General features: G+C 46.9%; 1 protein-coding gene across 2 annotated transcripts in view; it reads right to left on the bottom strand.

Annotated features, from left to right (window-relative positions):
- osbpl3b (oxysterol binding protein-like 3b) overlaps nucleotides 1-26,119 on the bottom strand; it is a 96,036-nt gene extending 69,917 nt beyond the window's left edge. For both annotated transcript variants that reach the window (XM_056285587.1, XM_056285588.1), the window contains exon 1: nucleotides 25,989-26,119. The gene's annotated coding sequence lies outside the window, so the exon portion shown is untranslated. The remainder of the gene's footprint in view (nucleotides 1-25,988) is intronic.
- Nucleotides 26,120-26,340: the final 221 nt, after the last annotated feature.

The raw sequence follows: 26,340 nt of genomic DNA, 5'->3' as shown, positions 1-26,340 counted from the left end.
TTTCTCCGTGCTCCCTGCACAAGTGTCGAGAGTGAGTCTTTCATAACCAACTGTTGTTGTGGACTACTATATACTGGGGAAGTATCTGTTTGTTCTCCATTTGAGTGAGATGTTTTTAGATGGGTAATTGGCTATCATAAGCAAAGTGCTTCCATGCATTTTATTATTATCATTATTATTATTTGCACATGCAGGTGGCTGGCGTGACAGAGGAAGATGCAGAGGACGGGAAGAGATGGAAACGGATGATCTGCTTTGGCGACCCCTAACGGGAGCAGCTGAAAGTAGTAGTAGTCGTAGTAGTAGTAGTAGTAGTAGTAGTAGTAGTACAAGAGTAAAACAAAATTTGATTTTTGAGTTGATATACTTTATTAAACCATCGGATTGATATCAGTATCGGCAGATAGCCAAAGCTTGGGTATCGGTATCGGAAGTGAAAAAGCGCTATCGGGACATCCCTACTTAGAACGTATAAGTTATTTTCAATAAAACATGCTGCATATCCTCGTCTGTATGCCATCTCACACCAGAGCCTTCTGCTTCCAGTGTGGGACCACAGCTGCGCGAACTCACGTTTGCAGCGGCCTCACCCAGTACCGTCCATGCAGTGTCTTTGCCCACGTCTAAGTTTGTGTTTTCGTTTGACGGCTGGGGGAGCCGGCGCTGGATTGGCTGGGGGAGCTTGGTCTGCTGCAGCCTGTGGGCCCGAGGAGGAAACACCGAGGGCGGTCTGACAGGACGCGGAAGCGGGGCAGGCTAAGCTAACAGCTAGCCCATGCAGACCGGCAGCTCCGACAGTCATCCTGGTGTTCGCTCTCTTGGACAGTGAATTTTTTTTTTTGTTGATATGTTGGATATATGTGTTCTTATAGTTTTTTGTAGTTTGGATATATGTGTTCTTGTAGTTTTATGTAGTTTGGATATATGTGTTCTTGTAGTTTTTTGTAGTCTGGATATATGTGTTCTCGTAGTTTTTTGTAGTTTGGATATATGTGTTCTTGTAGTTTTTTGTAGTCTGGATATATGTGTTCTTGTAGTTTTTTGTAGTTTGGATATATGTGTTCTTGTAGTTTTTTGTAGTCTGGATATATGTGTTCTCGTAGTTTTTTGTAGTTTGGATATATGTGTTCTTGTAGTTTTTTGTAGTCTGGATATATGTGTTCTTGTAGTTTTTTGTAGTCTGGATATATGTGTTCTTGTAGTTTTTTGTAGTTTGGATATATGTGTTCTTGTAGTTTTTTGTAGTCTGGATATATGTGTTCTTGTAGTTTTTTGTAGTTTGGATATATGTGTTCTTGTAGTTTTTTGTAGTTTGGATATATGTGTTCTTGTAGTTTTATGTAGTTTGGATATATGTGTTCTTGTAGTTTTTTGTAGTTTGGATATATGTGTTCTTGTAGTTTTTTGTAGTTTGGATATATGTGTTCTTGTAGTTTTTTGTAGTTTGGATATATGTGTTCTCATAGTTTGGACGTGTTCTCGTCTTTGTGTTGCACTGCTGTGGGCTGGGGGAAACGATATTTCGTGTCGTTTCATGTGTGCAGGTGCATGGAATGAAATGACAAATAAATGTTCCTGATTCCTGATCCTGATAAAGTTGATTAGATGTGTCGTGTGACATCAATATTTTTTTTCACGATCCTAATGATTATGATATGATGTTGAAGAAAGCTGGTTCGGCCCACTGAAACAAATACCTAAAACACTAACACCACCAATTTTGAATATACTAATATTTACTTAACGCAATCTACTACCACTACTACTACTACTATACTACTACTTGGGGTGGAACAATTCACAAATCTCACGGCTCGATACATCTCACGATTCAGGGCTCGCGATTACGATTCAATACAATACAGTGGACACCTTGGTAAGCAAGAGACAAAACATTTCAGTTCCCTATTTTTCTTTTATCTTAAGAATTAAGCCCAACATTTTGGCACCATCAAGCATCCTCATCACCATCAAGCATCCTCATCAGCCAAAGCACAAGCTGGGCAGACTTGTACATATTAACAGACAGGGGCGGACATAAGTGATGGTGGGATCAGCCCTTATTCATACACAGCGAGAGGGGGGCCCTTACAAGCCATGAGAGCTGAGAGAGAGAGAGAGAGGGGGAAGAGGGCCATATGAGCACTGACAGTTTGTAAGGGATGAAAGATTGATAGAGGCCTTTTGGAAAGTTGCAGCCTACTCTCTTCAACATGTGATTAAGTGCACAAGACATACACAGATGCGTGTGTGGCGCAATTGCAACGAAATGAACTGTGCATACACAAACAAACCAACACAAGGACCTTGTGAGCACCGACCTACTGGAGGCCAATGCCGTTCTCAAGGCCCCGTGAAGATAAAGGCCGGATCGCAACTGGGAAAAAGGAGCTTTGCTGTGAGGCCGAGAAACTGACGAGGGCCGTGTTTGAGGTAAGAAGGGCCCTCTTTTAGTGGCTTTGAGTGGTTAGCACTGCTATAGGAGGGTCCTGGGTTCGATCCCAGCCCTTCTCGTTGCTGTTTACTGTGTCTGTTCACCCTGTGTTTATTCAGGTTTACATAAGATGCTCCGACTTTCCTGCCACACTCCAAATACATGTAAATTATTTGGTTTAGAGACTCTAAATAGTCCATATGTGCGTGTGTGTTTGTCCTGCACGATCCCGAGGATATCTGTCGCCCCTGTGCCACCCTGGGACCGCCTCCAGCCCCCCTCCCCCTTTCCTCAGCGGTCGAGAATGAATGGATGGATGTCTTTTTTGAGAGTTGCCTCCATTTGAAATCTACGCTGACCTTTCCAGCGAATGATTAACGTTCCCTTACTCCTTCATATGAAGCTCCCTCTTACTACCCTATGGCCAAACAGTTCCCACTCCCGCAGCAACTATATCAAATAAACCATCGAAAGATCCAATAAATAAATGAAATTCATGAGATTCAGAGATAAATATGAAAGCAGAAAAGACATGAAAACATCCCAGCAGACAGACATGAGGAGGATAAAACACAATAAGTAAGGTACAAAAGTAAAATAGTTGGAAGGGAAAGAAAACGAGAGCAACCCTTGGATGGGGGCTGCCATTACGCAGATGCTGAAGCTCAGGGGCATGGCTGTTATTTCTCAGACAGACCAAATTATCCTGCCTGAAGTTTGCAAGGGTAAAATAAAGCAATTGTGAGCTCAGGTAAATAAATACCTGCAAGCTTTTAGAGAACATCCTGTAATTCAACCCTTTGTTATGGGGACAACCATACAGGTACAGGTGTTCTCTGCAAACTGTCTCACATATACTTCCAAAAATGAAGGCACATAATAGTGACCGGTGGTCGAGGAGCGGTAGCTGACAAAACAGAGTGCAGAATATTCCACTTCAGTGAGGACAATTCACATGTTTTGTTACAGGTGTGTTTCATGGAATAAGAACGGCTCCATAACTCTTTCACCTAGCGATGAATGGGTTTACCTTACAGCAGGCAGTCACACACAGCAGCTGAACTACAGACAACACATCCAGCCATTATCCGAACCACTTATCCTGCTCTCAGGGTCGCGGGGATGCTGGAGCCCATCCCAGCTGTCTTTGGGCGGCAGGTGGGGAGACACCCCGGACAGGCCGCCAGGCCATCACTCAGGTCCGACATACACATTCATACCTAGGGACAATTTTAGTACGGCTGTTGCACCTGACCTACATGTCTTTGGACTGTGGGAGGAAACCGGAGCACCCGGAGGAAACCACGCAGACTCCACACAGCGGATGACCCGGGACGACCCCCAAGGTTGGACTACCCCGGGGCTCGAACCCAGGACCTTCTTGCTGTGAGGTGACCGCGCTAACCACTGCGCCACCATGCCGACAGACAATACAATGGACCTGGAAAGTGTTGTCATTGTGGGTCTGTCAGACCACATCTGGATCCATTTATATTTCACCTAGTGCAAAAATGTTTGCCAGTCATTCTGCTATAAAAATGTATTGGGTAATATGAGCAGAATATGACGAGGTTATTGCATATCTTAACACGTTAGTGAATATTTGTAAGAGTCATTTTGCCGACAGCCATGCTGCAGATGTTGCATCACCAAGCCGCGAGAGGGATCACTAGTGGTGTAGTATTCGTTAGGGGCAAATACTGATCAATATCTGCCCCAGCCAAATATAGAAATGCAAAAACGAGCAATCCCCAAAAGCAAACCGAGTCAGTACATAGTTAAACCGAAACACGGTTGGCTGTGGAATCCCCTATTTGGGAAAGAAATTTACATCATTCATAAAATTTATGAGCGCCACCTGTCAAATTGGGAGCGCTGCTGTTCTGTCTGCAGCCGAGTGTCTCTCAGTCACGTATGAATCAAACATGAGCCTTCTGACCAGAGGGATGCAATATATGCATTATTGGTTCCCAGCTCCGGCCCCTGGGACCCTCCGGTATTGCTGCTTTTTCTTTCTGTCAGGTATCAATCTGTAATTGGGATGTTTTTACACCTGGTACAGAACATAAGCGTCTACCTGGAAAAATAGAAAACTGAGCTCTGTCTGGAATCCTTCCCTCGTTCACTATCCTCTATAGAGAACTCCATAGGGAATAACAAATGCAGATTTCAGGCATTTGGCATGTACTTCTCGCCCTGCCGTGTGGTATTTGACAGTGAAAAGAGCGCGCAAGCAAAACTAAGACGAGGTGAAGCGTTGCATTGTGGTATTTTTTAGCATAAAGTAGAGTACACGCATTGTACATGACATTTGACCTTTTCTGGAGCCGCCCACGTGTTAGTGAATTTTGGACGGATTTATCAACTTTTATTCTTAGGAAAACCTCTTTCAGTCTTACCCTTCAACTGCAGGGTAGCCTGCTTCTATTTAACCCCATGCATAGGTAGAGACTCCCATATGATGCTGTTATGAATTTATTAATTATTCTTGGCAGATTCTTTGTGCATAGGATGAAAAAACCCAAACTAAGTGTATTCTTGACATGCAAAACTACATCAAGACTTCATTAATGTAAAAACAAAAAAAGCAATCCGGACTGCTAATGTTTTTGAGAAGTGTAATTTAACATTTGAATAACTGATTGTACCCCTGTGTTCAGTGTTAACTTTATGTGCGTTTATTGTATTTTTATTGTAATGTCTTGTTTGTTTGTTCTTCGTCATTAAGCAAACAAAAAAATTGTACTTAACATTTCCAGTTGCATTGTGGGAATTTTTGAAGACACTATATAGTGAATACATTTTACAGTTAGAAATCAGACACAAACAAAATGGAGGAGGGGGAATATGGTGTAGCCTACTATATAGCAAATAGGGAGCAATTTCAGAAATGGATATAGTCATACCGCCCTGTTGGACACATGGAGGGTGGAAACTGAATGGCAGCATATCACAATCTGCACCCCTGTCAAACCTCATGAGAGTTATCGTATAGTATAGTATAGTATGGTATAGTATAGTATAGTATAGTGTAGTGTAGTGTGGTATGGTATGGTATAGTATGGTATGGTACGGTACAGTATAGTATGGTATGGTATAGTATAGTATAGTATGGTATGGTATGGTATAGTATAGTATAGTATATGGGAAAGGCTCGGTAGATGTACAGACCCAGAACCGTCGCATGGACTGTGCAAAGTGTACGACCAATCAGAGCCTCGCGCCTCTAGGGCCTCGTGCATGGCCTGCAATCCTGCAGTTTTTAAAAAAAAAATATATATATATACACACACACACACATATATATATATATATATATATATATATATTGGACTGTTCTTTACCCAACATGCTTCCAAAATGAAATTCCTGTGTGTTAATTCCATTATGCATACTCAAGGTCATATGGGGGGGAAAAAGATCCAACAAATTATTCAGGATTTTTCATTTTTGATAGTACGTTGTTGCGTAGTGCGTGCTCCATCTTGCCGCTCATTGCAAGGAAGAAGGACAAAGGGAAACAATATCGGCTGCACGAGAGCGCAAAAAATCTCGTAAACACGAGTCTGGTGCTGAGAAAAGGGAAACATTTTAAAAATAAGGAAGAAGAATTTCATAAGTCGCTGCGAGGGTCGCTGGGTAAACTTGTCAACACTTCCAGAGACGTGGTGGCGGAGCAGGGGTCCAGAGCTAGCGGGGGCACGTGACTGTGACCGTACCCTACGTGTAATGATCTGAAAATGGTCTCAAATATGAAGGAAATCTAGGCTATAGTAGACCTGAAATATTGAACATACTGTCATACGTCGACATGCCTAAATAAAGGGACAGCTGAGCTGACCTGATGATGTAAAGCCAATACTTTCACAGCTGATTTTTTTCCTTTGAAAGAATATAATAGCAAACAGTCCTAACTGGGACTATGTGCACGATGACGCTGTATTATTCTCCTTGTTAAATATGCATTATCGCACCGAGATTACACGTGTAGTCGCACTAGAATAGCTGTGTGTGGCCGTGATCCACGCGCGGTAGGACTAGAACAGCTGCATGCAGAACTAGAGCAGATAGGCGCATGTGATCGTGGTTCATGCACATGCGTGTCAATGAGCAGGGCCTCGCACATCAAGTTCTCACGGGGCCTCGCACCCACCCCCCCCCCCCGCGACGGCACTGTGCAGATCTATACGGGGATGTGTGGCAGTGCACAAACATGCAAAAGATTACGACTCACAATATTTTGGATTAAATGTCAAAATGGAATCTGAGCTTGGTTGGATTCCTGCGGCTCCTGCAGACGGCCCTGTTCACTCGCGTTCACTTCGCACACGAGCAAGACCCCTTTCCTCGGCCCGAAACCTTTTCCTCCAACTTGCTGAATCCGCCATTTAAATAGCAGGGTGCAAGCACACCTGGGAAAAAAATTTTTTTTTTGGTCTGTTTTCCCCCCTTTTCTCCCCAAATTGCACTTGGTCAATTACCCCACTCTTCCGAGCCGTCCCGGCCGCTGCTCCACCCCCCAGGGAGGGCTGCAGACTACCACATGCCTCCTCCGATACACGTGGAGTCGCCAGTCGCATCTTTTCACCTGACAGTGAGGAGTTTCACCAGGGGGACATAGTGCATGGGGGGGGGGTCACGCTATTGCCCCCAGTTCCTCCTCCCCCCTGAACAGGCGCCTCGGTCGACCAGAGGAGGCGCTAGTGCAGCGACCAAGACACATATCCACACCCAGCTTCCCACCTGCGGACACGGCCAATGTCTGTAGGGACGCCCGACCAAGCCGGCGATTGCCATGTTGGTAGGCAAGGGAATAGACCATCACGCTACCCGAGATGACCCTGATTGGTTCATGTTATGCCCAAAACACACCTATGATGAATTAAGAGACTACGTACAACCTCTTTGCGCTTTACTTTGCGCCCAGACTATGTGCCGTTTAACTTGCACTTGCGCCATGGGCTTCAGACCATGCACTACAGACTGCTTAAATAGGGCCCGCAGTGTTAAAAGGCCCTCTCCGTTGTTATGTAATTCACAACAGGGATTCTTCTTTGACCTCCACTGTCTACACAGTCTGACTGCAGCTGCTGACAGGCCCTGCAGGCTTGTAGGCAACACTGGGATGTGACTCACCAGTACGCACATCTCATGATGGGCTTTTTCCACAGAACAGTATGGTGAGAAAATAAAGCCGGGTTTACTAAAATGACAGTGGTTAAGCTCTTACTGGCAGTCCCCTGCATCACTCTGATGCACAAAAAAAAAAAGAAGAAAAGGGTATAGGGTGGAGGAAAACCCCGCCGTTCCTCTCAGTGGACCACAGATAAGAACGAAGAGGGATTCTGTTGTTTGACCTTTAGAGGGAGTAAATTCCAAGCAAAGAGAAACCAATTCAAGGCGGGGGGGGGGGGGGGGGGAAGCAGTAGGAAAGCAGTGATGAGAAAGAAAGAGGCAGCCTTCTTGATCTGCCCACAAGATGGACAGAGCTGCAGGTTAAAAGAACTGTAACAAAGAAAAAAAAACAGTTTTAATAGATAAATATTTAATTTCCCTTTTAATCTTGCAGAGTTATAAAGTTAGAATTACACTATCATAAAATATCCAACTTACATCTGATCTGCTTGTACATAAAGCAAAATAGGTATCAAAGCAGTTAGACAGGAGAAAATATATTGAAATCTAAGTATGAGTGCAGCCGTGCTGACTCGCCAGCTCAGGGCCTCAAGCCACTTTCACACTCGACACGAATCAGAAAATACAAGTCTTGGATCCAGAGTTTCTTCCTGTTTTTGTTTGTTTACACTACGAAATTAAACTACAGTACAAATTACAATGATGAATTCTAGGCTTTTCAACACAAATGACCTAACGTGACAGTCAAAAGACTGTGATGCTCTCTGGTCCAACGCTTCTAACGGAAACATTCTTACATTTCCGGGCTCACCTATTTGTAGTAACTTCAGCAGCCAATCAAAATGCATCACACTAAATCGCATCAGATTTCGCACCCTGTTAGGCCCAGGGACCACGGCCCTGCCTGGAGCTGTGCCCCAAGAGGTAACACCAAGGGCGGTCTGACAGGATGCAGAAGCGGAGCAGGCTAAGCTAACTGCTAGCCCATGCAGACCAGCAGTTCCGATAACATCGAAGGCGGTCTGGCGGCGGCCTCACCTAGTGTTGACTGTGTCGAGTATGACCGTCCTCCCTTTGGGTCCCTCTGGGTCTTCAGGTGGTCTTAGAGGCCGATCCTGGAGCCACATAATGGGAGGACGCCTGCGTGTGACAGCTTTTTACATGGAGTGGTTGATGCGCCTTCAGCCACCACACGGTCCTTGGCAGGGGGTGGCTAGAGTCCAATGGCATGGAGAACCAAGACGATTGGGGACCACCTTCTGTTGCAGCCTTCATCCACCTTCACTGCTGTTGTGACCTGGAGACATCTTCCACCAGTTCCACCATTGAGGTCTTTGTTGGATCGCGCTTTGCCTGGAACCTCCCCTTTGACCTATCCGCCTTGGGTGACCCTACCAGCAGCCAAGCTCCAGACGGCATAGCTCTTGGAATCGCAAGCCTCTCCACCACAGCATGGTGGTGATCCAGGAGAAGACAATAAAAATATTACAACAAATAAGTCATTAAAGGATAGTTAAAAGTAATAGATGAAAGCCCACTAAGTCTAGGAGATGTTAGAAAGGTGGGTTTTAAGTTTTCCATTTAAAAACAGTGTGAACAACAAAAGTGTGACAGCTGATTTTTGAGATGTTGAGAATGGGATTTCAAGGGTTTATAAAAATTTAAAAAGGCTCAAAAAGCAGTTCAGCTTGATTGAAGATATTGTCCGGAGGTGGAAGGAAAACCTAAAGGAAGTCTACTACGACTATTAAAACTCCACTGGGGAGCTTGTAAGGTTCCAGCCAACATCTAAACATCGGATACAGGAGGAACAATGCAGGTCTTCCCCTGGAGACTGGGTTTGGGCAATTCCAACTAATGCCTCCTGGGTGCCTACCCTCAGTATTACACTGGACTCTGCCAACTGGGGGGAAACCACGAGACAGCCTAGAGGGATTATATACTGTATCCCAGTTGCCCTGGGAGCAGCATATAGATGGATGGATGGATGGATGCTCAGCCTAAATTCCTCTTTCTGAGATGTGATAGAAGAAAAGATTCCATCCTCCTCAATCAAATAATCTAAATTAGAGAAAATCAATGGGCAATACAGAGTGCTCAGAGAGCCTCAAGGCTCCCTCGTTGTTAAAGAACAATCAGCTCCAACTCGAAACAAATAAATAATAAAAGGAATAAATGAACGTCGGGCGAGCAGCTTTGTTGTGGTAACCACCTTATCTTCAGTGTCCCGCCAGCCATTCTCTGACAACTCATTCCGCTCAGAAACAAAGCTAGTTTTGCTGCAAAAGGACAGTGACATTAGACTTCTGAGACCATTGCTTGCTTAGTAACAGAGATGAATCCTAATAATCTTTTGCCTCAGAGAAGTATGAGAGCCACATACCTTTCTTCTCCATTTCACCTCTCTACACACCCATCCATTCACCAAACTTGCTAACTTCTAACTGTTCCCGTTACATATGCAGATGCAGCCGTAATGTACAGCGAATGTATTTGACAGCTTCTTAAACATAGTGGCATGTCTAAGTGTACACCACTGAGTCAAATTCCTGATATGTGAAACCTGCCTGGCCAATTAAGCATGACTGATTTTGATACCAATTCTTTTCCTAATTCTATTCACAATCTGTCCATCTGAACATGTCAGCCGTCCATCTGAGTAATAACAGGTAATACCCAAAAGAGCTACTTTGATCCATTTTGATTGATTTTCTTCATCTTTTTCTCTAATTGAAAGCAATAAAAACAAAAAACACCAAACTGGTTTCTTGAGCATACGCCACAGGAGATTATTATGCCTCCTGATTGCTCTGGAAAAAGCTGAGTCTTTCCTGCTAGCTGGTGCCCACCATAGGAGAAATGCTAGGTGGGTGGGGAGTCCCATTTGTTGCACGCTGGTTGTGATTTTAATAACATAAATCCTATTACGTCTACACTTTCCTCTGCTGGGAAAACGGCACAGTCACTGCACTCACATCAGAATAGGACTGAGGAGTTACTATTGCAGGAGGGAGAATGGGAACCTTGATAAGCTAGGGGCACAAATCACACACACTGTGATTCAGCCCTGCAAAATACACACTATGCTTCTCAGTGCAGCCCTCCTTCATTTGACGGCAAACTATTCTCCCTTGCTGCAAAAATCCTCCATCCGAATAGATTTCAATAAAACTGTAACACAATTAATAGAAAACATTTCAGCCTTTTCCAACTGTCAACAACACTGTGAATTGCTATATTTGCTCAATGCCTGCCTATTGTTTCTTTTCATTTGTACTCAAGCAAAGTCCATTGCACTGCATTTACACAAAATGTGTGATATACACCGATCAGCCAAAACATTAAAACCACCTGAGGCCACTGCCATCAGGGAATACCGTTGCCATGAAGGGGTGTACTTGATCTGCAACCATGTTTAAGTAGTTGGTAAAGTAACATCCACGTGAATGCCAGGACCCAAGGTTTCCCAGCAGAACATTGCCCAGAGCACCACACTGCCTCTGCCGGCTTTGTCTTCTTCCCATAGTGCACCCTGGTGTCATCTCTTCCCCAGGCAAATGACGAACACGCACCCGGCCAGCCATATGTTGTAAAAGAAAACGTGATTCATCAGACTAGGCCACCTTCTTCCATCGCTCCATGGCCCAGTTCTAATGCTCACGTGCCCATTGCAGGTGCTTTCGGCAGTAGACGGGGGTCATCATGGGCCCTCTGACCGGTCTGCAGCTATGCAGCCCCATACACAACAGGATGTGATGCACCATATGTTCTGACACCTGTCTATCATAGCCAGCATTAACGTTTTCAGTAATTTGAGCTGTAGTAGCTCTTCTCTGGGATCAGACCAGATGGACTAGCCTTCACGCTCTGTGCGCATCAGTGAGCCTTGGGCGCCCATGACCCTGTCGGCAGTTCACCGGTTGTCCTTCCTTGGACCACGTTTGGTAGGTACTGACCACTGAATAGCAGGAACACCCCACAAGACCTGCCGTTTTGGAGATGCTCTGACCCAGTCGCCTAGCCATCGCAATTTGGCCCTTGTCAAAGTCACTCAGATCCTTAAGCTTGCCCATTTTTCCTGCTTCCAACACACCAACTCCAAGAACTGACTGTTCACTTGCTGCGTAATATATCCCACCCCTTGACAGGTGCTACTGTAACAAGATAATCAACGTTATTCACATACCTGTCAGTGGTTTTAATGTTTTGGCTGATGGGTGTAACTATAATTTGGTTGATTGATGGATTTTTTTTCCCCGAACTGCACCTTTTTCTGAGGCGTCCTTTTTTCAATCAGGCCTCTCCATGCAACGGATGATAGCTCTGCAATCACCAGAGAGTGGGATCTGATTGGCGTATGAGTACAAAAAGCAAACCAGGTAATTCCAAGCTGAGGGCATCATCAGAGGTCATTGCTTTGTTTTCCAGTGATGATGAGCTCAAGTATCTGGAACAGGTCCTCCATGGGGCTGCAATCAGGTGAAGCTGTCAACACTGACGCTGTTCGCACACACCTTTAAAATGTTGTTTAACTGTATCGCACATTAGCTGTGCTGTATGTCTGCTTCTTTATATATATTCTATATTATCTTTTCTATATTATTTTGTATATTCTGTATATATTTTCTTGTTTGTTTGCTCTTGTTTTTCTTGTATTGTAGCTATATTAACTATGTTGTATGTTGTTTTTTTTGTACTATTTTATTATCCTAGGATGCCTAACAACATCAGGCAAAGGGACTGCCAATAGAAACTAGCCTCTTAGCTAACTCGGGTACATTAACATTGGTTGCGAATGTTGATTAATGTACATTGTCCTTCCCCGAATAAACGTTTAAGAAAAAAAAGAGACAGCTCACATCCCTTCAATTGCATTTACTAGCTCAGGAGGTCTGAAACTGTCTCGTCTCCAGGATGGATGGAGGCTGGACCGTAGCACAGGGAGAGAAAAATCTGCTGGCCTCTCTTGTTCCCCCCTTTCCTCTACGTCTCTTTGTATTTCTTGCCGTCTCTCCCTGGGGAGTAATGTTGTCAGCTTCCTCGGGCAGACTAATTTACCACTTCCCCTGACCACTGCCGAGAGAGGGGGAGAGTGTGTCCCCGTCCCACCCCAAGGTTAGACACAGACTAGACCAGGACACCGGAAAGAAGAGCAAACGAGCTACTCTTCCTCGAAGCAACCTCTCTCGAACTGGGTCAGCACTTGCACTTGACATTTATAATTAATTCAGCCGTGATGTCTAAGAAGTAACCTACCCCAGCTTTAACTGCGGAGGAGTTATTATTGTAAGAGGGGGGAAAGGGAATCTTGATATAATGAGACAAAAGGAAGACGGAGGCACGAATCCCACACAAAGCACGGTGATTCAGCACCGCAATAGACACCAAGCTTTTCAGTATAATCCTCTTTCATTTGACAGCAAAGTATCTCCATTAATACAAAAATGCAGCATTGACACCATGTTTTTTCCTTTGGTTGTCTGTTCTACTTTGTTTGTTTTCTAAAGGTGATGTGGAAGTACAGCAAACATTTCCCTATCGTAAAATAAACCCCTCTTGAACCGAGTCTCTGCGATCTTTGCTCTTGACAGAACCGGTGAGGGTAATTGCTGTTCTGTTGGAACACTGTATTTCTGTCAAGATACTTTAAAGTGAATTTTAAAGTGCAAGGAGGAAAAGCGGAACATAAACGCCAGAAATATCTGACAAGCTCCCTGTTATCAAAAATGGCGATGTGTCGAAGAGAGATCCTGCAATAAACATACTGAAACCGATTTTTCAAATTTCTCCGGCAACAAATAATCCTTGTAAATCTTTCTCCGTTTTTCTCTCAAATTATTCTGAAGATGTAGCCCTGTCATCTGGTTCCAGGTCATCTGGAACCTTTGCCAAGATATGGAGGCCCTTTCTGGATTTCTATGACTCTCTACAGGAACCCCTTGAAAGAGTAGGGTAGAAGCCATAAATGTCCTATTACAGTAATGAGCACTCCCCCGTCCACTTTTTTTCTTTTTGTTTGAATAATTAATGCAATTATTTGATTTTATGTTTTCCCTTCTCTACCTAAATGTTTTCTGTAACCTGTGATCCTAGGAGTGGGTGGGGGGGTAGGATGGGAATGGGGTTTTCAATTTGTTAATACATGTGATGAATAATACTCTGTATCTGGGGGATGAGTAGTTGATCTGAAGTCATACAATGTTTTGTAATTCTTGTATGATCAAAATTTTTAAAATCAATAAAACATTGTACCTGGTTATTTCCTTGCCCAGTGCGGGATTCGATACGGGTTGTACTGCACCACAAGGCGACGTCACTAACCGCTCGGCTAAAGGGTCAGACCCGTTAGCTCGGGACTAACGTGTCTTATTAGTAGTTTACAGTCGTCACCCTCCCCGGAAGCGCGCCCTCGTGCTTTGTTATTCCCGCGCTCCGAAGAGACTTCTGAGGATCTGCACACTTCCGGATCCCACCGCTGCCACCAATGTAACCGGTTATTTTCTTGCCCGGTGCGGGATTCGATACGGCGTGTGTACTGCATCACAAGGCGACATCACTAACCGCTCGGCTAAAGGGTCAGATCCATTAGCTAGGGACTAACGTGTCTTATTAGTAGTTTACAATATATTTTTTAAAAAAAAAAGATTTTGGATTGTTTCTGCTCTTCAAATGTTTACTCAAAGTGGCGATCTCGAAGATTTCCACTGTCCCTTAGATTATCCTCGGTGCTTTTCGCTGACTGGTCCACCGGAGAGGTTGTTCCGCCTCAGCTTCTCTGGCACAGCGGATGGTAAGTGGACAGCATTTTATAGAGCGCTTCTCTAGTCTACCGACCACTCAAGGCGCTTTTTTACGACGTATGCCTCACATTCTCCCATTCACACAGCGGCCAGTGAGTCATTCACACACCGATGAAGCCACTTGAAACTCACCCACAGCCATGTTATCGTCTCCAAAAGCTTTAGCCATCTCTGCTGCACACAGCTTCACTGATTCGCCATCTGACAAGGACTTCTTCAGTTTAGCAAGCTCAAGGGAAACCCCTTGAGAGAGGCCTCCCGCGTAGACGTGGCTTTGGTAAAATGGCCTCGCTGTCGGCGTATTCTTCCTCTGAGGTCAGCGGTGATAGTGGCTGCGGCACTTCCGGTGTGCGTGGTATTGTAGTGGCGACTCAAGTTGAAATCCTTCATGGCTGATTTGTTTCCAGGCACACTGAACACATAGGGGTTGCCTTTGAAACTCCATTCTGTTGCCCGTCTTGCCTGGAAGACGCGTTTCTCTCGGTCAGGTTTTCTTTTCTTTTTTTGCCGCTCATGTCCCAAGCCATTTTAACATTTAATCGTTTTTCCTGATATCAAAATTGGTTGAAATTTAATATTGATAAACTACTAATAAGACACGTTAGCCCCCAGCTAACAGGTCTGACCCTTTAGCCGAGCGGTTAGTGACGTCGCCTTGTGGTGCAGTACCCCCCGAATCGAATCCCGCACCGGGCAAAAAAATAACCGGTTCCATTGGTGGCAGCGGCGGGATCCGGAAGTGTGCAGATCCTCAGAAGTCTCTTCGGAGCGCGGGAATAACAAAGCGCGAGGACGCGCTTCCGGGGAGGGTGATGACTGTAAACTAGTAATAAGACACGTTAGTCCCTAGCTAACGGGTCTGACCCTTTAGCCGAGCGGTTAGTGATGTCGCCTTGTGGTGCAGTACACCCCGAATCGAATCCCGCACCGGGCAAAAAAATAATCGGTTACAATATCGTTTTTTTTTAAATTGATATGAGATTTCTGATTTTAACATCAACTTTCGTAAATTTGATATCAAATTTCAGGAAATTGACATCAAACTTCTGTTTCCGGGCGAGGAGGGACAAACAATGGCGGAGCTTGAGAATGCGCGGTTACAGGTGCAAAGAAGATGTACGGCTGTTCAGAGGGCCGTCGATCAAGGATTGAAACACACTATTATGTCTGCGCACATCGACAGTCCTGCGTTTGATTTGGCGCTGTTCCATTGTGCTGGGATCGATTGGTGATGCCTGCAGGCTCTGGGTTGTTGGATCGGGTCTGCCTGTGACGCTGTGTCAGTCAACATAAACAACGCAGCGCGGAGGTTGTCTCTCTCCCACCGCCTGCCCCCTTCCTGGCATTACCTGGCGAGCCGCCGGTACCATGGACTCGCTGGCTACGTACTACAGCAAAAACAAAGGCATCCTTCATATACACACTGCGTATTACCACCCCCAGGCCAATGGCGGCGTTGAACATTTTCACCAGTCACTGAAGTACGGCCTCAGAGCACACATGGCCCAAGGGTGCTCTTTCACGCAGGCCATCTGTCACACTCTGCTGCACTATCGGGCCACACAGCACTCGACCACAGGCGTCTCCCCAGCCTCTCTCATGCTGGGCCGGGAACTGTACATGCCCCTTGATAGGCTCCGCCCCTCCATACCCCAGGCACCTCCCTCTGGGGTCAGAGCCTCAGTCACTTGTCAGCAGACGCGGATGAAGCAACGGTTTGACCAGTCAAAACGAACCAGGGTGCCAGACATCAATGCGTCAGACTGGGTCAGGGTCCGCAGGCCCCACAGGGACAATAAAATGGCTTCATACTGGTCCTCTCCTCTCCAAGTCACCCGTCAGCTGGGCCCAGCCACCTACCTCCTCAGCGATGGCACTCGGTGGCACTCCAGTCATCTGCGGAAGGTGTCAGCTCCGCCACACACAGCTGGTGACACAACCTTAGCCATTCCCTCAGCATGGCGAGACGCCCCGGGGCTTCATGCAGCTCCTACACGGGCCCCAGACATTCCTGGGCCTCAGCTTCCCCTGCCTTCCCCCTCCTCGCCCTCGGCCTGCCCAGCCTAAGGCCGCCTCGCGACCTGTTCGCACACGTTTACGCCTTGGCCCCCTAGAGGACTTTGTGTCGACCTTTCATGTTTGAAATCCTGTGTGTGTGGGGGGGGGGGACGTTATGTCTGCACACATCGACAGTGCTGCATTTGATTTGGCGCTGTTTTATTGTGCTGGGATCGATTGGTGATGCCTGCGGGCTCTGGGTTGTTTGATCGGGTCTGCCTGTGACGCTCTGCCAGTCAAAATAAACAATGTAATGTAGAGGTTGTGTCGAGCGACAGCGCTGTGTCCTGACGTGATTTCTAAACACAATATACACATTGGGAATTTGGTCATTAGAAACATGGGGTGAAGGGGGAAACGAAGGGGAAGCTGCTTCCTCGTAAGAAGCCAATTCCTGTTGTGCACGTCCAACGGCATTAACAACCCATTATAAAACATCTCTAGAGTGACAGCGTTGTACATACATACACGAGTACAAATGAAACCTACCTGACTTGAAACATTATTAAATGTTAAAACGGCTTGCCATACTCTGGAGGGCGAATCCATTTCTAGCTTTGCTGGCCCGGGCAGGGCCTCTCTCTGGTTGGTCCACGAGAGAGGAAGTTCCGCCTTATCCTCTCTGGTGGACCAATCACTCCTGGCTGAAGTAATACGCGCTACTACCTGTGTGCAGTTTGGGATTTTTATTTTATTGATTTATTTTCTGCGAAAGTCGCCAAAGACACACACACACACACTTTGTATTTTCGGTGTGCTGTAACCACAAAGGCTTTCGGTTATTCCCACGCTCCGAGGACACTTATGAGGATCTGCACGCAGCGGTGGGATCCGGATAACTGAGCATATTTCCGCCCGCGGCGGGATTCGATCCGCCTTGTACTGCACCATGAAGCGACACTGCTAACCGCTCGACTAAAGGGGACCGACCCCCCTGCCCCTGGCGATAGGCCAGTGAGTCTTTTTGTAGGTTACAGTATCTAAATGGACATTTATTTAAGTGTAAATCTTTTTGAAATTCACATATCGCGTAGTTGGTGACGTCAAACACGTCACTTCCGATGCACAGTTTGAGATTGTTTTGCAGGAAGGGTCAGACGGACACTTTTTTTTTAATGCAAAGCAAACGCTCTCATGGATTGAGGATGAGTTGGGGTCATTATTGTTTCACCATAGCCAGTGATGGACTGGAATGAAAATGACAGTTCAAACTTACTAGTTTAAAGTTTACTCAACATGGAAGGTAACACAACTAATGTCCCAGAAAGCAGGACATCTGCTTAGTGGAGCCAGTTGGACTAAATTTCCACTGAGCGCTAAGGGGCTTCATCCCGCCGTGAGATCTATTTTGCATCAGTTTTGCTGAGCGGGTGGGTTAATGGCGTCCATGTTTGCCATGTGTGCGTCACCACACTATTTCTGAAAGAGACACACAAATGGGAGACGCTCCTCACGATCTGCTTCAGGCGTGGTGGCGAGAGGCCGGCACGACTCGGTCCAAAAAATTGGACTCACAATGTGCAGCTCTAACTATCTCACACTTACATCTCAATTTTCAGCAAGGCACGAAAATGGGTTTTCAAAAATCTGTTATCCTTTTAGCAGACTAAGCAATATTCAGCCATGTGTAGGAGGGGACAGCAAGGCTGTGGTCTTGATAACAGGACAGCGAGGGAGGGAGAGAATGAAACAAAGAGATGGGGAAGGTGAGGGCGTGTGAGAGACGGCAGGAAGAGGGGACCTCCCTCTTTTCAGACATCATTCAGAGGGTGCCTTTCATCCTGTAAAGGGTGTCATTGATGTCTAAAGCTGGATGCATGTCAGACGACGTGTCACATGCTTACAAATGGTGCACTGCTTCCTGTAAATCAGACCACATCCTCCCCCATCACTCCCTTCCCTCTTCCCCGCCCTTACTCTTTCTCTCTCGATTTCTCTTCGTGGCAGTAAACGAGGTCGTCATTGTGTGAGACGGCACGAAAGCCTTCAAACTCAACACCAGCTTATTAGGCGGGTGGAGTCACAGTTTATCCTACAGCATATGTCCATGGACATAGCAGTGGGGAACAAAAACCGTTGATGTTTGGCAATAATGAGATCCCTGTGTTGACCTTCACGTCAACAAGTGCTCTTTTAGGTGTGTCCCACAGACAGTCCGAGTGAGCCATGGCTTTTTCCAAATTGAAGATAACAATGCTAACCACTCAACAGCACTATTTTGTCCATTTTCATATTTCTGGGCTGTTGGCCCCCAGCAAGTGGTACAGATGTTGATGGCTCACCACAGTGTCAGGATGCTGACGCCAGGACTGGCTGTACTCTGTTAATGCAGCACTAGCAGAGGTCACAATCCCAGCGACTCCTCTGACCACAAATAACCCACAACATACAGAGTGAAAAGAACAGAGATATCACTACAAGTGGAGCAACATAGAATAACATCTGTGCTGCATTTTGCCATTTCTGAGTCCTTCAAGTGGTGATATATGTAGAAGTGGGATCGCTTGGCGCCCGGGTGGTGTAGCGGTCTATTCCGTTGCCCACTGTAACGACCACGGATGTATAGACTCGCTAGCCCTTGGCCAACAGGTCGGACCCTTTAGTCGACTGGTTAACGTAGTCACCCGTGGTGCGGGAGATCCGGGTTCGCGTCCCGGCCTTGGCAGTTCCCCGCTGCCTTCTGAATTCGCTACACCGACCAACACGGGGATCAGCAATTCGAATGCCCATATTACCTCCGGCTTGGTCGGGCTTCCCTACAGACACAATTGGCCGTCTCCGGGTGGGAAGCCGGATGTGGGTATGTGTCCTGGTCGCTGCACTAGCGCCTCCTCTGATTGGGCAGGGCGCCTGTTCGGGTGGGAGGGGGAACTGGGGGAAATAGCGTGATCCTCCCACGTGCTACGTCCCCCTGGTGAAACTCCTCACTGTCAGGTGAAAAGAAGTGGCTGGTGACTCCACATGTACCAGAGGAAGTATGTGGTAGCCCTCCCCGGATTGGCAGAGGGGGTGGAGCAGTGACCGGGATGGCTCAGAAGAGTGGGGTAATTGGCCAAGCACCATTGGGGAGAAAAATGGGGGAAAATACAAAAATAAAAATACAAAAAGAAGTGGGATTGCCTTCAATAGAGCTTTTTCACAGACATGGCCAACATTCTTCTGCTTCACCACATATAGCAAAGAATCTTTGGCCCAAATATGGCCCACATCTGCAGTTATCTTACAGCCCACCGTCGGCCTTGAATGACGGCGTTGACTTGGGGTGAGTGTGGCTGCCTCATCTCAGCCACACTCGGGCCACATCTGGCCCACATAGTATGTGCTGTAACCCAAGTCAAGCCCGGTTCATTACATTTGGGCCATGTCTAGCCCCACACAACACCTGCTGTAACCCAAGTCAGACCCAGCTTATGACATTTGGGTCACGTCTGGCCTGCACAACAGTTGCCAGTGCTGTAACTGAGCCGTAGGTACCAACAGTGCCCCAGATTGGGCCCAAATGTGTCTGCTATCTGGGTAGGAGATCGGCTCTTCCTGTTGCCTGCAATGTTAAAAAACAAACTTTCTGTCACCTTCGATTCTGTCCGTGATGGCTTATTTTGTGTTTCAACATAGTGTATAACACAATAAAGGTGTGGACATTAACACAACTGTATGTTTCTGTTGTCAGACAACTAACCACATGACTAGAAAAAAAAATCATAAAATGCTAACAGCCCCTGAAATTCCCATTAGCCCTGATTAGCTAGTTAGCATTTTGTGACCCTTGATGAAATCACAGTTTTATAGACGTGCAGTCGCCTGACAACAGAAACGTAATGACATGTCAGTGACAACCCCTGTTGTGTGTTACACGCTAGGTTGAAAGTAAGTGATCACAGCGAATCGAGGGCAACAGAAAGTTGGCTTTTTTAAATTTGCATGTGGAGAACTGATCTTTACCCTTCTGCGGTGCTCGGAGTGGGCCGGTACTCGCCGGTATGCAGTACCAGCACTTCTACATTTTACTCTTCGGTATACGGCGACTTTTTCTTGCACACCGGCATTTCTCACAAGCTGTCGGTGCTCTTTCCTGCCTTTCCATTCCTCCATATCAGGTTCTCTGGCGAATAAACTGCATTGCCTAAGGGGGCACTAGTCAAAGTCAGGGCATTTATTGTTGTATACACAGTTAAAAACAAGTTTCCCTGTACAATGAAACTTCCACTCTGAATGCTGTTATTGAAAAAAAAGGAGGGGGAAAAAACCAACAAGAGAAGGAATAGAAAATAAATAAATTGAATATCAGCAGAAATAAAAAGAGAAAATAAACTATCCAAAGAATACTATGTACAGTATACAATACACAGCGGTGATATACTGCATCTGTGCAAGATCTGTATTTGTGCAAAATTCTCTGTACAGACAGTTTATAAACAGACATATGAAATACTATACATAAACTGTGGGTGAATGTCTTGAGTGTGCAGTGGGAATTGTGTGTGCAACTGTGTGTGTGTATGTGTGTTTGTGTGTGTGTGGGGGGGGTGAAGCTACCTGTATGGTGAGGTGGGTTAGGGTGGGGGCAGGGGCAATAGATTGGATCTGTTGATAAGTCTGAGGATAATGGCTGTCTCTCAGCCTAGAGGTTCTGCATCTCACACTTCTGTATCTCCTGCCGGAGAGCCCGGGTGTGGAAAACCAGTGTTGGGGCTGGGTGGAGACTTTGATGATAGTGCTGCAGGCTCTTCTATGGACTCTGCAGTGGTAGATGTCCTGCAGAGGTGGCAGGGTACCCAGGGGGCACTACGTGTCGCTCGCCTGTTCTCGCCTGCCTGCTTCTCTCTGGCGGTGGCTAGTCTAATGATCTGCTGACAGACACGCCAACATGTCAATAAGGGGAGTGCTTCATTTTTTCCACTTCGAGCACTGCCCTTCTATGACAAAGCAGTACGTCGGCCATGTTTGTGGGAGGTAAAGGACACGGAGGTGAATGGCCTGACAAAGAAAAAGTGCCCTCGCATCTTGAGAGATTTGCCCCACGCATGAATTTAATAGACCATGTAGAGTCCAGCCATCCATCCATTATCCGAACCGCTTATCCTGCTCTCAGGGTCCCGGGGATGCTGGAGCCTATCCCAGCAGCCAGGCCAGCAGTCATAGGGCGGGAGGCGAGGAGACACCCTGGACAGGCCACCAGGCCATCACACAGGGCCGGCATACACACACATTCATACCTATAGGGGCAATTTAGTACGGCCGATTCACCTGACCTACATGTCTTTGGACTGTGGGAGGAAACCCACACAGACACGGGGAGAACATGCAAACTCCACACAGAGGACGACCCGGGATGACCCCCAAGGTTGGACTACCCCGGGGCTCGAACCCAGAACCTTCTTGCTGTGAGGCGACCGCGCTAACCACTGCGCCACCGTGCCGCCCCACGTAAAGTCCCCGATTCCTGACTTCCTGGTTTCAGACTGGACTGCATGACAAATGCAGCAGATATCATGGAAGAGGCACTTTTCATCCCCGCACAAAGAAAACGACTCACTCTGTCACTTTGCGCGATCTGACAAGCTCAAGCGTTTTATTTTTTCTCAGTCTGGGAGTTTAAATGAAGTCCTGCTTTGAAGCGTCCATTTTTTTTTTTTGTGCACTGAATGGCTTTTTTTAGGTTGTGGTTTGATCACGTCTCATCCACAAACCCGTGAAAGTGGCATGTTGTTTTCTCTCGGTAGCGTATTCTCGCTGATTTGTTGCAACGGCAAAGCCCTTAATGCCCCTCAAAAGGCTTTGTTCCAAAATAGATAGCACCAACGACGGTGCCTGCTCTTCTTCTGCCTGCCTTCACTGACTGAATCACGATATGAAGATCCTGTACCGAGGAGAGACTACGGCTGGGAGGGGAGGAGCAAAGCCAGAATGCGCCCCACCATTGTCTTGTCTCCCCCCCCCCTTTTTTTCTTCTCGAAAACTCGTTCCTATTGTTGATCAAGTTGGGATGAAACGATGGAAACCCCTGGAGGAGAGGCGGCGCTCTGCCAGCACAGGCCTCAGTCTGCTACGCTCAGACTTCGCTTCGGGCTACGTCTCACTCGGCTCGCGTGCCCTTTTGAGATTTTCTTAAATGCAAAACACGGCATCTAAAATCAAATGTATTCACACAGCCAAACCCGGGGTCACGTTATTCCTTCCTGGTGCCGGGCTTTACGCGGTAGCTCCCCTGCACGGTGGAGTCCCTTCTCCCTGATCAAACCGCCGCTCGCCAAGTTTGTGACTTGGCACAAGGTGCCACAGTAATTAAAAGGTTAACGGGAACTGAAACACACTTACACAAGACTCAGACCCATGCATTATTTAAGAGCATCCAAGCCGCCGTGCTTTAAGATGGGAAAAGACTGAATAATTCAGCCTTAAAACCAATATAGTGGTTACAGAAACAGCAAAGTGAGCTGGGGTGTATGGAGGAATTGGGTAAAAATGTATTTTTCTGCCCCCCCCCCCCGGAGCGCTCTATCATCTCTGTTAAAAGTCTTTGGTAGTGAGCGCCTTGTTTAAAAATTCATGGTGATATTTATTTTAACCTGGCAGCCTAAGGGGAGGTACGAAATTAGCCCTCCAACCCACCTAATGCCTGGACTGGGCCTGATAAGACCGCAGCAATGCAAGAACTATTCCTGTGGGTCGGTCTCGGCTCGGACGTGACGATATGGGGGAAAAAAAAGTTGTGCTATATTCATAAATTCCGTCACGACTCCTGCACATCTGACTCATCCAACATGAAATATTGAAATCTAATTGACTCATTAATCTATGCTCGTGTCAGGATGATGTCACGCTCGCGCAAAGCCTAAAAACCCAAGCGGGACTCGGCGGTGTGAGAGTTGCATGACCTCCCGGGTTCTGCTGCTGACCCAGAACCCCGTCTACCTGTTTACAGTCGGAGCGGGCTGAATTATGCATGAGCCGCCTCCGCAGAGAGCGAGAGAGGGGGGGGGGGGGCAACACCTGCCGCCTCGCACGAGCTCCTCACAACATCTGCTGAGCCTGTTCCTCCACTTCCTGGTACATTATTCACCGGCGCACAGCGCACTGAAGGAGGCTCTTTTATTTCCAAATTTGCAGCACATATCCCAAGGCCACACAAGAGAGAAACCCTGTGTAACATTTGTTGAATTGCATGTAAATGCTGATGATTTACATGCAAGCAAATCTCTTTTTATATACTACTTCCTATTGCTGGTGGAGCTAATGCACAAGTGGTCCAAGCCGGGACCTTGTGTCTCATTTCAGTAGGTGAGGTGGGTTAAGACTTTCCCGGGGGAAGGTGACGGCACGGTGTTGCACGTCTTCATCGCGGCGGCCAAATCGGACGAGTTTGAAGAAGAAGAAGAAGTGAAGTTGTTGTGGCTGAGAAGCAGACACGGCAAACCAAGCTTGCAGAGGACCTTTACTGACAAATACTAAAACACTAACTGATGTACTACAAACTAATACTGGTATACTAACAAATGCTAACTGCTAAAGCTAAGTGCTAGGGGAGGTGCACCCGCACATTGTTTTTAATGACAATAAATTGAAACCGATACGACAACACCAGAGACTCCGTTTCAGCTGGAATCGATCTCTGGGGTTCGGAGGCGTCGAAAAGTTAAAAAAAGAAAGAAAAAGAAACGACAATTGCAGCTCTAAGAAACTCCACTGAAGTCTGACTGACGGAAAGTGAAGCCACGCGCCAGAATAATCTGCCACGTTTTAATCCATCCATCAACACTGCTGAGCATTGATTAGCCCGGCTATTGCAGGGTACTGTGTGGCACACGATGGCAGAGAACTGCAGCAGCAGAAGTCTTTAACGCTGCATGACGCAGGAGTAGGTGACCTGCAAAACTGCAGCGACAGTGACTCGAGTAAAAATGCCCTGCGTGGACACAACAGACAGATGCGACGACACCCCCCCCCCCCCCCCCGTAGTGCCTCGCTGTGCACATCTAGTCCACGGTGCCAAGGGCGAACCCGAATCACAGTGACCGGGAAGTCGTGCAGTACTCACAGTACTCGCTGCAATACAGGGGGGGGGGGGTTTCTCTCCATGCATCTATTTGCCCCCAGAAAGCGTCCGTCCCTCTCGCCACAGCATTCCAAGGATTCTGTGGATTCCTTCTTTTCGCCGCGTGCCTGCGTGCAAATTGGGCATGTAGGTCAAGAAGAAAGAAGAAGCAAAGGCAACACACCGACCATCATAAACGAAACCTCAGACCCCGGTCTAACACACACACACACACACACACACACACACACACACAGCCGGGCGCCACAACGCCGCAGCAGTGTTTCTCCAAACTTTCTGAATGCCCTCACTTGAGTCCGGCATGCTGCAACACACACAGTCCGAGCAGCACCTATGAAAGGCCCACTGTCCTCCTCCTGCTGCTCCTACTGCTCCTCCTCCTGCTGCTCCTACTGCTGCTCCTACTGCTGCTCCTACTGCTGCTGCTGCAGGCACCCAAAGGAGCTCAGATACCGGAGTAAGAAGGAAAAGGTGCGATTAGCACACACGTAGGTCACTGTTGTAACTTCACTTCAACGGGACAGCTTATGATTAAACCATATTTAATAACCCCCCCCCCCCAAAGGATCCACACATAAACAGACCTTTCACCCACCTAGGAAGTTTTGGCCCAGCGACTCCTATAGGAGTAAAAACCTGCTGTGTTAGCAGGGAAGGGGAACGATCTAGATTTGAAGCGATGAGTGGGGGGGGGGGTGGGAGTGGGGAGGGGGGGAGCAAAATCTCTTATTAGCGCAGGAAGACTCTCAGCATTTTCTGTCTTTCGGCGGTAAGATCAACCAGGCGGCTGAACCATCTGGGGAACCCTGCACAAGAACTACCAGCACCTCAGATCCCACTTTGAGAACCGGTGGTTTTTGATGTGCTGGTCTCAACACACAACCACACACACACACACACTACTCACTCATTCAGAGGGTACACGCAATAATTCATGGCTTTAACTTCCCGAGTAGTTGCTTTATTATTACTACTGTTAGTGGAGGAGCCTCCGTGGCTGTATGCAGAATTCAAACTGCAGCTGTTTCTTTCACACAGCTTCTCTTTGCTAGGCCACTTTCAGACGAGGTCAGGGGCCCGCAGGTACCACGGAGGACGGGGAAGCTTCGGGGATGTTTGCGGGCACATGTTCGGTCATGTCTTGCAGGAACAGGGTGTTAAAGACTGCATAGGTGAGGAGGCTCATCACCTTGCATGCACTACACACAGCTTGGGAGGTCATGGTATCTGGTCTGCAGTACTTCTGAGCTAACCTACAAACTGGTCCATATGTCAGCCGGTTAAGCAAACTTCACAACACGTCCTGTTGTATGGGTTCTGTTGCACAGGCCCAGCTCCAAGGTCCAAATTGTGGAAGATCATTTTAATCAGTTTTAGTGATGGTGCACATCACCTCAGCCGGGTAAAAAATACCAAAAAAAAAAAACTCTTATTGTACTTGCAAAATAAATAAATAAATAAATAAATGATCACTATACACTTCTTTATAAATGAAATGACTCACCTTGGCAGAGTTTCAGCAGTAAATCCCAGTGATAAGGACGCTGATCTTGACAAGAGAAAACACAGCCTCGATTAGCAAAAAAAGTGCAGGTGCCCCCCCAGACTGGGGAAAGACAGCAACGGACCAAACACTCCAGTATCACAACAGCTCGTGTAGTACACGTACAGTAGCGCCACACAGTCAAGTCCGTCTGAAACGCACCAGCGAGCCCGCCGCCTTTATGAGGGCAGCGTCTTGCGCGACTGACGGATACACCGTCCAATCGGAGTGGAGGCTGGTGATTACGTCACGCGACAAGGCGGGATTTGTACCATTGACAACTTCTTTTCCGCGATGCGGAGGAGGAGAGCCC

Source organism: Lampris incognitus, chromosome 9 (assembly GCF_029633865.1).
Source record: "Lampris incognitus isolate fLamInc1 chromosome 9, fLamInc1.hap2, whole genome shotgun sequence".
In the NCBI taxonomy this organism is placed as follows: Eukaryota; Metazoa; Chordata; class Actinopteri; order Lampriformes; family Lampridae; genus Lampris; species Lampris incognitus.
This window is presented reverse-complemented; position numbering and strand designations above follow the sequence as displayed.